An 8565-nucleotide genomic window follows, 5' to 3' on the forward strand; every position below is an offset into this window, starting at 1 on the left:
TGATTCTCTATTTTGCAGCTGAGTTGCTCCACTCCCTACCTACGTCCTTCCCCCAGTCCATTTTCATAGAACCAGTATGCTCACAACTGGCTTCCTCTGACACATATAGCTTTATCTCCATGAAGCACAAATGATAATATAAAAACAGCTTTCAGCAAGTATCTGGCTCAAATAATCCAAAGTTCAAGTAGGTCTATGGTTTCCATGTGGTTATTTCCTCCAATAATGCAGATTGCAACCCTTTCATGGTGGCCCAGGCTGTGGAATTCTTGTCCGTGTCTTCCCTGAAGTTTTTATCACTTTTCTCTTAACATTAGACAAATACCGGTGGAGCTCATGGGCTCCTCCAGAGTGGCCTTTGCCATTAGACTGACCTAAACTCTTGTAAAAGGAAAAAAGAGGTGCTATTTCTTGGTGCCCTTTTAGTACAATGTGCTGTGTACCTCTGCTGAGTAATGTGTTGGTTAAAAACATAAATAAACAACAATCTTTATTGTTAACAATCCGTCATTAGCAGATCAAGGGAAAGATTTCCAATGGCTTACCTTAGAAGTAACATTCAAAGATTTACTAGTTTAAAAAGAAAAGTAAATGTAATTAAGACCCTGAATTAACCAGTTCCTTTATTATTTTTCCCAATAGTGTGATACATTTGAACTTAAATTCTTACTTGTGATTCTTGCTGTGCAAATGATGCCAAAATGGGCAAGCTTATTTTTTTTTAAACATTCTTTCTGAGGGTCCTTTGGAAAGGAAGTCTGAGTAGACAGATAAGAAAATGGAATTGAACGCTTATTCCCTTGGGGCTTCTGTGCATTGACTCAGTCTGGAAAGTCTGGAGAGCCTGCCTTCCAATGTGGTCCTCACTTTTAGGACCTTGGGCAGTTCCCAACCATTCCTGATTCCAGCTGGCTTCCTAATTACCAGAGGGCCCCGATAGGGGCATCCAGGTCATCAGGGTACAAATCAGGTTCATTCTGGCAGGAAAGATGAAGGTGATCTGGCGGGGGCCCAGAGCTCTTTCCTAGGTGATTTCCAAATTGTCCCATGGGGTTTGTTAGAAGTTTTGGCAGTTTGTGTAGGAATGGGCTGTCTGTGAATCCACCGGCATTTATTAAGTGCCTATGTGCCAGGGTTTGTGCTCGATGTTGGGGAGACACAGACATGCATGAAGCTTTAGCTGCCATCCAGGGACTTTGGTGAAGGATATAGCATGGTGCAGCACTGTCTTGGTATCAATGAACCTATTTGCCAGTCTTGCCTTCTACACTAGCTGTGAGGCTTTGGACCATTCTGAGTGTCTATTATTTTACCTTAAAATGGGGTTAGTAATCCTTGTACTCAGGATTGTTGTGAGGAAAGTCTGAAGAAAGGAAATGTAAAGAATGATCTCTGGTTGAGAATATTTGGTTGACACTTGTCCCCAGATGAGATGGGCTAGCAGTCAGAGAAGCCCTTCCCTCTCTCTGTCTTCAACTTTCCCTACCCCTAACCTGCACTAGCTCCACAATCTTTCCCCAGGAGAGCACCAGGCTGTGATGGCTCAGCTTCCACCACCCCTGGCCTTTGGGGAAGTTTCCATTATACCTCTGGTTATGCCCTTGCATATCCTAACTTCTCTTCTCCTCATTTTAGCTGAGATGAATTTGAATTCTCTCTCCCACCCCCAAAACCCTTTGCTAGAAAATTAAAGAAAAATTAGAAAACATACAATCATTGAAACAAATAGGAATCGTTACAGAACCCAGGTTCTGCATTTGGCATCCAATCCCAGCCCCAGCCCCAGTTTGGTTTAGCCAGAATTCAGCTTATTAGAGACATATCCCCCTCTCCAAGAAGTTCGGACCACTGTAATGGAGCTACACTAGACTGGGAGACAGGATACTAGGGTTCTAATCCTTGCTTTGTTACTAATTAGATGTGACTTTGACCAAACCATTTCACTTCTATGGAACTGTTTATTCTACTCTAAAATAACATGTTGAGCTTATATTCTTTAGGGTAAGTTTAGAGTCCAGAGATTTAACTCTTAGTTACTCAAGGTATGGCCCTAGATAAGTCACTTCACACCTTAGTGTCTAGAGGACTAGCCTAGGTGATCTCCAAAGCCCCTTTCAACTCTGACATGCCAGGATTGGATGACATCTGCCTCATATCCACCATAGCTAAGAGGTTTCTTTGAGTCTGGGATCCTGGCAGTCAGTCTCCGCAGTGAGGTAGGCTCCTTCACAAGCCTTGTCTAACTTGTTTAATAACATTTGGGTAAAAGGAGAATTATGAGATGAAGGAACAACATTTCTTGCTTGAGCTTTTCTCTGGAACCATCTCCTTCTATATGCCAAGAGCAGACTTTCATCTGGTCATGTTTCCAAGCCCATGCCTTTGTTTGACTAGATGATTCTATTCTGAGAATGTAACCTTTGAGATCCAGCTTAGCTTGAATGGGTGTGACTTTGGGGCTCCTCTACCAATCACATGCTGGGATTCACTTTGGTCAATTCCAAGGGCAGTTTCTGCCTGGGCCTGGATATCCTATTGATATATTTAACCAGAAAAGGTGATGACTTGAGACAGTTGTAGCTTTATCATTCCCACCCCTGCCTCCATGGCCTTACAAAAGTTCCTATACTAAGTGGGCCAAGTTACAGAGCCTCAGAGTTTGAAGGGATTCTTTATAAAATGCATTAAAAAATGAACACCTATCTCAATGCAATTGTATTATTCTTAACCTATTATATGTCCTGAGATATTGTATATCCAAATTGATATCATAATAATCCTAGATTGAAATGAGGCTTAGCATGGGTCCTCCCAATACAAGAATATTCATGCTGCCTTGGGCTGAAAGCAATTAAAGGAAGGGGGTGTTGAGAGATCCTTATTACATATGAATACTCGAGCTCTTTTTAAGTTTGATCATATCTTATTTAGAAAAAATAAAATATAGGATAAAGAAATATGAAGATTATAAAAAAACCAGCCCTGAAGGCCACCCACAAACCACTGTGAGTAGGAGAGAGAATCCCAAGATTGTCTCAGTGATGGATTAAAATCTCTTCTGTTTCCTGTGGGTTTCTCACTTCATCCTACTTCAGAAATGTTTGTACAATATGTGGAAGGAGATTGATAACAGAGATTTGCTCACCTTATCAAAAAGGAAATTATTCCTGGCCAATGTGGGCTAAAGAAGCATCTGTCATGAAGGCTGTTACTTCTTTGACTCATCTTTAGCGGAAGTGAAGAGAGACAGGAGGGCCCCTGGCTTTTGTGAGCTAAAGTGAGCTGTGAGATGTTAGGGGGTATTGGTAAAGATACAATCTTCACTTTGTCGAGAAATATCCAGGAGTATCACTTTTGAATTTTGTAGAATGTGGAGTGTCATTGACAAGATGAGTATAGGAAAAATATCTCAAATCACCATGTCCATCATCATTGGCTCTGCCTCTGGTTTTTACATAACGCTAGCCCTAAAAATAATTTTACCTTTCAAAGTATTCATTAGTTGTGTCTTCCCTCCCCCAATGTGTAAGGCTCATAGCAGAAAATAGAAAATTCAAGTGATTGAGGGACGAGCAAAATAGTGAGATGCTTCCCCTGGAGACAGTGGAATATGACAGAAAGAGCCTTGGATTTGGCACCACCCAGAAGACCTGTTCTTTAGTCATTAACCCTGGAACTGTGTGTGGGCCAATGGCTTCATTTAACCTCTATGAACTTCAGCATCCTAATGTATAAAATGGGGATAGTATTTATATTACCCACTCCTCCCTTGTGTTGTTGAGGGAAGTACTTTGAATGTCTTAAAGTTCTACTGAAATGTGAGTTTTCATTATGTAGTGGCCAAAACAGTAGTGATGGGGTATGTGTGGTGAAGGTCGGTCTTTGTTCACATTAATAATTGTTCAGTGATTCCCAAGCATGTATAGGGGGTTGGGTAGTGCCTGAGATTCTATTCATATCACTGTCCTCAATTCAAGCTGTGTGGCCTCAAGAAATATCAGTGAACTGGAGAGTTATTAAGCCATGTGATGGCCCCATGTCTGATGGGGTCAATGCCAGACTAGATTACATAACTCTGAGTGGGGTATAGGGGGAGGGGTAGTGCCCCTCTTTGAGGTAAGGGTACAAAAACCATCAATTTCTTATGGACCTACATAACCTGGTTTAGGCCCTATGCCAGAGCAGAAGGTGATCTAATCTGGGACTTTCCAGGGAACATGGTACATCTCATTTTTATTCCAAGTGGCAAATCAATATGTCAGGATTAGAGGCTGCTATTAGATTGGAACTCTCAAGTCAAGGTCCATTTTTGCTTTTGCATCCCTAGTATTGAGTGCATAGTAGGTGTTGGGAAAAAATGTTTATTAGATTCAGTGGAAACAGCTGAGATGAGGGGATTAAGGAGGGAGCCCAGGGGCCTGTTTCCTTGCTGTTTTTATGTCCTCAGCACCTAGGACAGGGCCTGGAACATAGTAAGCACTTAATCAATTCTTGTTGAAGGGAAGGAATCTCTGGCTGAACCAGTCCCCAGGTCATTCACCTCACTGTAATCCTTTTGACATCTGACTAGAGACAAGCCAGTGATATGGGGAAAACCCCACAAAATTTTGAGCAAAGAAAACTGAGCTCAAATATCAGCTCTAATACATCCTCCCTGCATCACCTTGAAAAAAAGAACACCTTCTTTCACTGAAAGGGAACAAAGGTCAAAGCATTTATTAGGCCCTATGTGCAGGCACTATGCTAAGTGCTTTATACATACCTCATTTGATCCTTATAGCAACCCTGGGAGGTAGGTGCTATTAGGATCCCTAATTTACAGTTGAGGAAACTGAGTCAGAGTACTTAAATGATTTGCCAAGAGTCACACAACTAGTGTCTGAGGCTAGATTTGAACTCAGAAGTTCCTGACTCCAGGTTCACTATGCTGCCTAGCTGCCACGAGGCCCAAAATTTCATCATCAGCAACAATGGGTGGGGGGTGATGGGGGAAGTATTGGGCTAGGTGTCTATAAAGTTCCTTCCAGGTGTGATATTTCATAATTCTATTTTGGGTGGTTTTCCAGGACAATTAGCCTGAAAGCAACCATACCCCTATCCTTTGAAGACTTCTCTCAGAGTTGACCCGAATGCTTACCTTGTATCCTTAAAGCATTGTTGTTATAAATAAAATCCCCACAGGGAAGCAAATAAGGAAATAAGATGAAAAGTTCACTGAAATGCAAACAGAGAAAGGCCAGATTGCCCAAGAGGATTAATTACAGCCTCTTCATGTCAAAGTACAAGGCTTGCACTATTAGAAGTTCCCCCAAAGCAGTTGGCTCAGGAAGCCAGCTGAAGTCCAGCCTTTTCCAAATGGCTTTGTCCACCTTCTAGACTAATTGATTTTCAAGCCAAATACATCCTGGGAAGTGAAACCTTAATCAGATATCTCAATTAGGAGAGATTGCATTGAGACAGGTGAGGCTTCTTCACCTTGACCAGAGTCAGGTCCCAGTTAGCTAATCTCTTCTGGAGATATTTTAAACATTGCCTGTCAAGGAGTGGGAAATGAATGAATGACAGGGTTAATAATGAGTCTGAACTTTGTTGAATGTGGAACAACAGCCTTTAATTGGAACATGAAATGAATCTTCCTGGCAACATGTCTTTCACTTGCAATGCTGGTGGCTTGTGTAGCAATTGTTAGCACCATAGTCAGCATCATCTCTGAAGCAGGAGAGTATTTGGAAGGACACAGACTGCATCCTGTCTTACCCTTTCTTATTGGATAATACAGATCAGGAAGCCCCTTACATCATCCTAGGTTGCCTCCCTTCCTAATGTATCCACTGTCTAGTTGGTCTTGCAACATTCAGCTTATAGCCGTACACATACACATCCAGTCAAACTACTTCCCTGGTGATGCTGAAGAGGAGAATGTTGTTGATAGAGTGAATAGTTTATATTGGCCTTAGGGGAAGAGCTGTGATCCATTGACATTGATGTAATCACAAATCCACTGAAGTATTAAAGGAGAGCTATTTTTATTTTCAGAGATGCCAAGCCTTCAAAAAGGGAACCTAGCAGTCTCTGTTTCCTATGAGTTCCCTGTCTAAGTCTTGAGTGATGGTGGCCATGTTTATGAAACTACTTCAGAGTCTGGGCCCACTGCACCACCAGAGAATTGGTCCATGATGAATCCATGCCATAGTGTTAGCAGAAACCTCATCTTTAGTAGTATATTATAACCATTTCTCTCTCTTAAGACTGTCAGCATTGAAAGTCTGGGGCTCTTTACTGTTTTGAGATTGAATGATATGACAAAGTCTCTGATTTTGCTAGGGTTCAGATCTGAGGACACCAACATCCATCTCTATTTCACTTCTGGTTGAAAGTATAGGCAGGGGAAAAGAAGAGAAGGAGGAGGAAGAAGAATTTACTGTGATTTTTCAGTAATTACGTTACTGAGAAAATAGAAGAAATCAGGATAAAAAAGAATGGTTAGTACATGGTGAGATGCAATAGAGAGCCACTAATAGTTGATCTGGGCATTAAATGGGGGCCTAGTAGAAAGAGCAGTGGATCTGGAATAACGAGAACTGGGTTCTAGGTCTCACTTTGCTATATACTAGCTGGGTCACTTTCTCAAGGCTCTTAGCTTTTCTGAGCTTCATTTGTAAAGTGGGGATCACGTTGCTTAAACTATGCATGGCCTCATGGGACTGTACCCCTTTGTGTGCTTAGAAATAGAAACAGTGCCAAGAAAGTGCACCGGGGTTGGGGCCATACATTGCCAGGCTCCAAGTCAGAGGATCACATATATTATTGTACTCATCTGCTATATCATCTCATGCTTCTTCTCACATAACTGTGAAGGATTTAATGTAAGTCTGTAGGTTCTTTGATACCATCCATTTCAACACTTCTTGTTCATAATGGCAGCTAGATGGGTGAATAGAGTGCTGGGTCTAAAGTCAGGAAGGCCTGAGTTCAAATCTGTCTTCAGACACTTACTGTGGCACCCTGGGCAAGTTATGTAAACCTGTTTGCCTCAGTTTACTCACCTGTAAAATGAGCCAGAGAAGAAAATGACAAACTACTCCAGTGTCTTTGTCAAGAAATCCCCAAATGGATTTCAACTTCTGGGAGCCGAGATGGCAGAGTAAGCAGTAAGTTGCTCTCATGGCCCCTCATTGACCTTGAAAAACCCAGAGAATATCGCCCCAGGAAAAACCCTGGAATAGTGGAGCCAGCAGGAGGAAATAAAGCAGTCTTTTAGCTCAGGAGGATTAATGGGAAAGATCCCTCTTGCTGTGGCTGAAGAGGACCAGTACAGGATGGGAGATGTTCCAGCAAGCCATTGGCAAGCCCCACCTCAGCAAACCAGAGGGATATCTTGAGCTGTGGGGTGCTGGAGCAGGCAAGTGCCAACACCAGCTCTAGCTCCAGCTCAGCACCAGGTAAACTGCCAGATGTCCCCTGCCTCCAGCTGCCAACACCCAAGGCCCCCAGCACAAGAAGCCTGGGACAGTGCCCCCTGTGCCCCAGAAGCAGAGATCAACTTTAAAAGCCAGAAAAAGGCAAACAACATGAGCAAAAAGCAACAAAGAAAAACAGACCAAAGGTTCTTACTATGGGGACAGGGAAGATCAAAACACAAATTCAAGAGATGACAACATTGTCAATATATCCACATCTGAAACCCCAAAGGGGAATATAAACTGGTATCAAGGCCAAAAGCCTTCTTGGAAGAGCTCAAGAAGGATTTTAAAAGTTAAATAAGAGAGGTAAAAGAAAAATTGAACAATTCCTTTTAAAATACAATTGACAAAATGGAAAAAAAAAGTACACTGAAGAAAATAACTCCTTAAAAAGTAGAATTGGGCCTTTTCTTTCATCTTGGAGCTGGGGAGGCCTGCTGGAAACAGGACTTCTAGAATGGCATGTCTAGAAGACTGTGGTCCAAGGCCATTTTTTGCTGACTACAAGTGAGGCCTACAAAACCAGAGGGAACACACAGCTCTTCTGAAAATTGAAGGAGTCTGTGCTTAGGATGAAATTGAATTCTATTTGGGCAAGAGATGTGCTTATGTATACCAAGCCAAAAAACAACACAGTGACCCTGGTGGGAAAACAAACAGAACAAGAGTTGTCTGGGGAAAAGTTACTTGAGCTCATGGAAATAGTGGAATGGTTTGAGCCAAGTTCAGAAGTAATCTTCCTGCCAAGGCCATTGGACACAGGATCTGAGTGATGCTCTATCCCTCAAGGATCTAGAATATGAAAACTGATTAAATAAAATTACACATTTTTTGCAAATGTTAAAAAAAGTAGAATTGGCCAAATAGAAAAGGAGGCACAAAAGCTACCTGCAGAAAACAATTCATTAAAAGTTAGAATTGGGCAAGTGGAAGCTAATGACTCTATGAGACATCAAGAATTGGTCAAACAAAATTTAAAAAATGAAAAAGTAGAAGAAAACATAAAATACCTCATTGGAAAAACAAGTGACTTGGAAAATAGATCCAGTAGAAATAATTTAAGAATTATTGGTCTACCTGAAAGCCATGATAGAAAAAAGAG

General features: G+C 41.7%; 1 pseudogene; it reads left to right on the forward strand.

Annotated features, from left to right (window-relative positions):
* Positions 1-7925: 7925 nt before the first annotated feature.
* LOC114026762 lies at positions 7926-8259 on the forward strand (annotated as a pseudogene).
* The last annotated feature ends 306 nt before the right edge of the window (positions 8260-8565 follow it).

The sequence above is a fragment of the Vombatus ursinus genome, unplaced genomic scaffold (assembly GCF_900497805.2).
Source record: "Vombatus ursinus unplaced genomic scaffold, bare-nosed wombat genome assembly UNPS02014845.1, whole genome shotgun sequence".
In the NCBI taxonomy this organism is placed as follows: Eukaryota; Metazoa; Chordata; class Mammalia; order Diprotodontia; family Vombatidae; genus Vombatus; species Vombatus ursinus.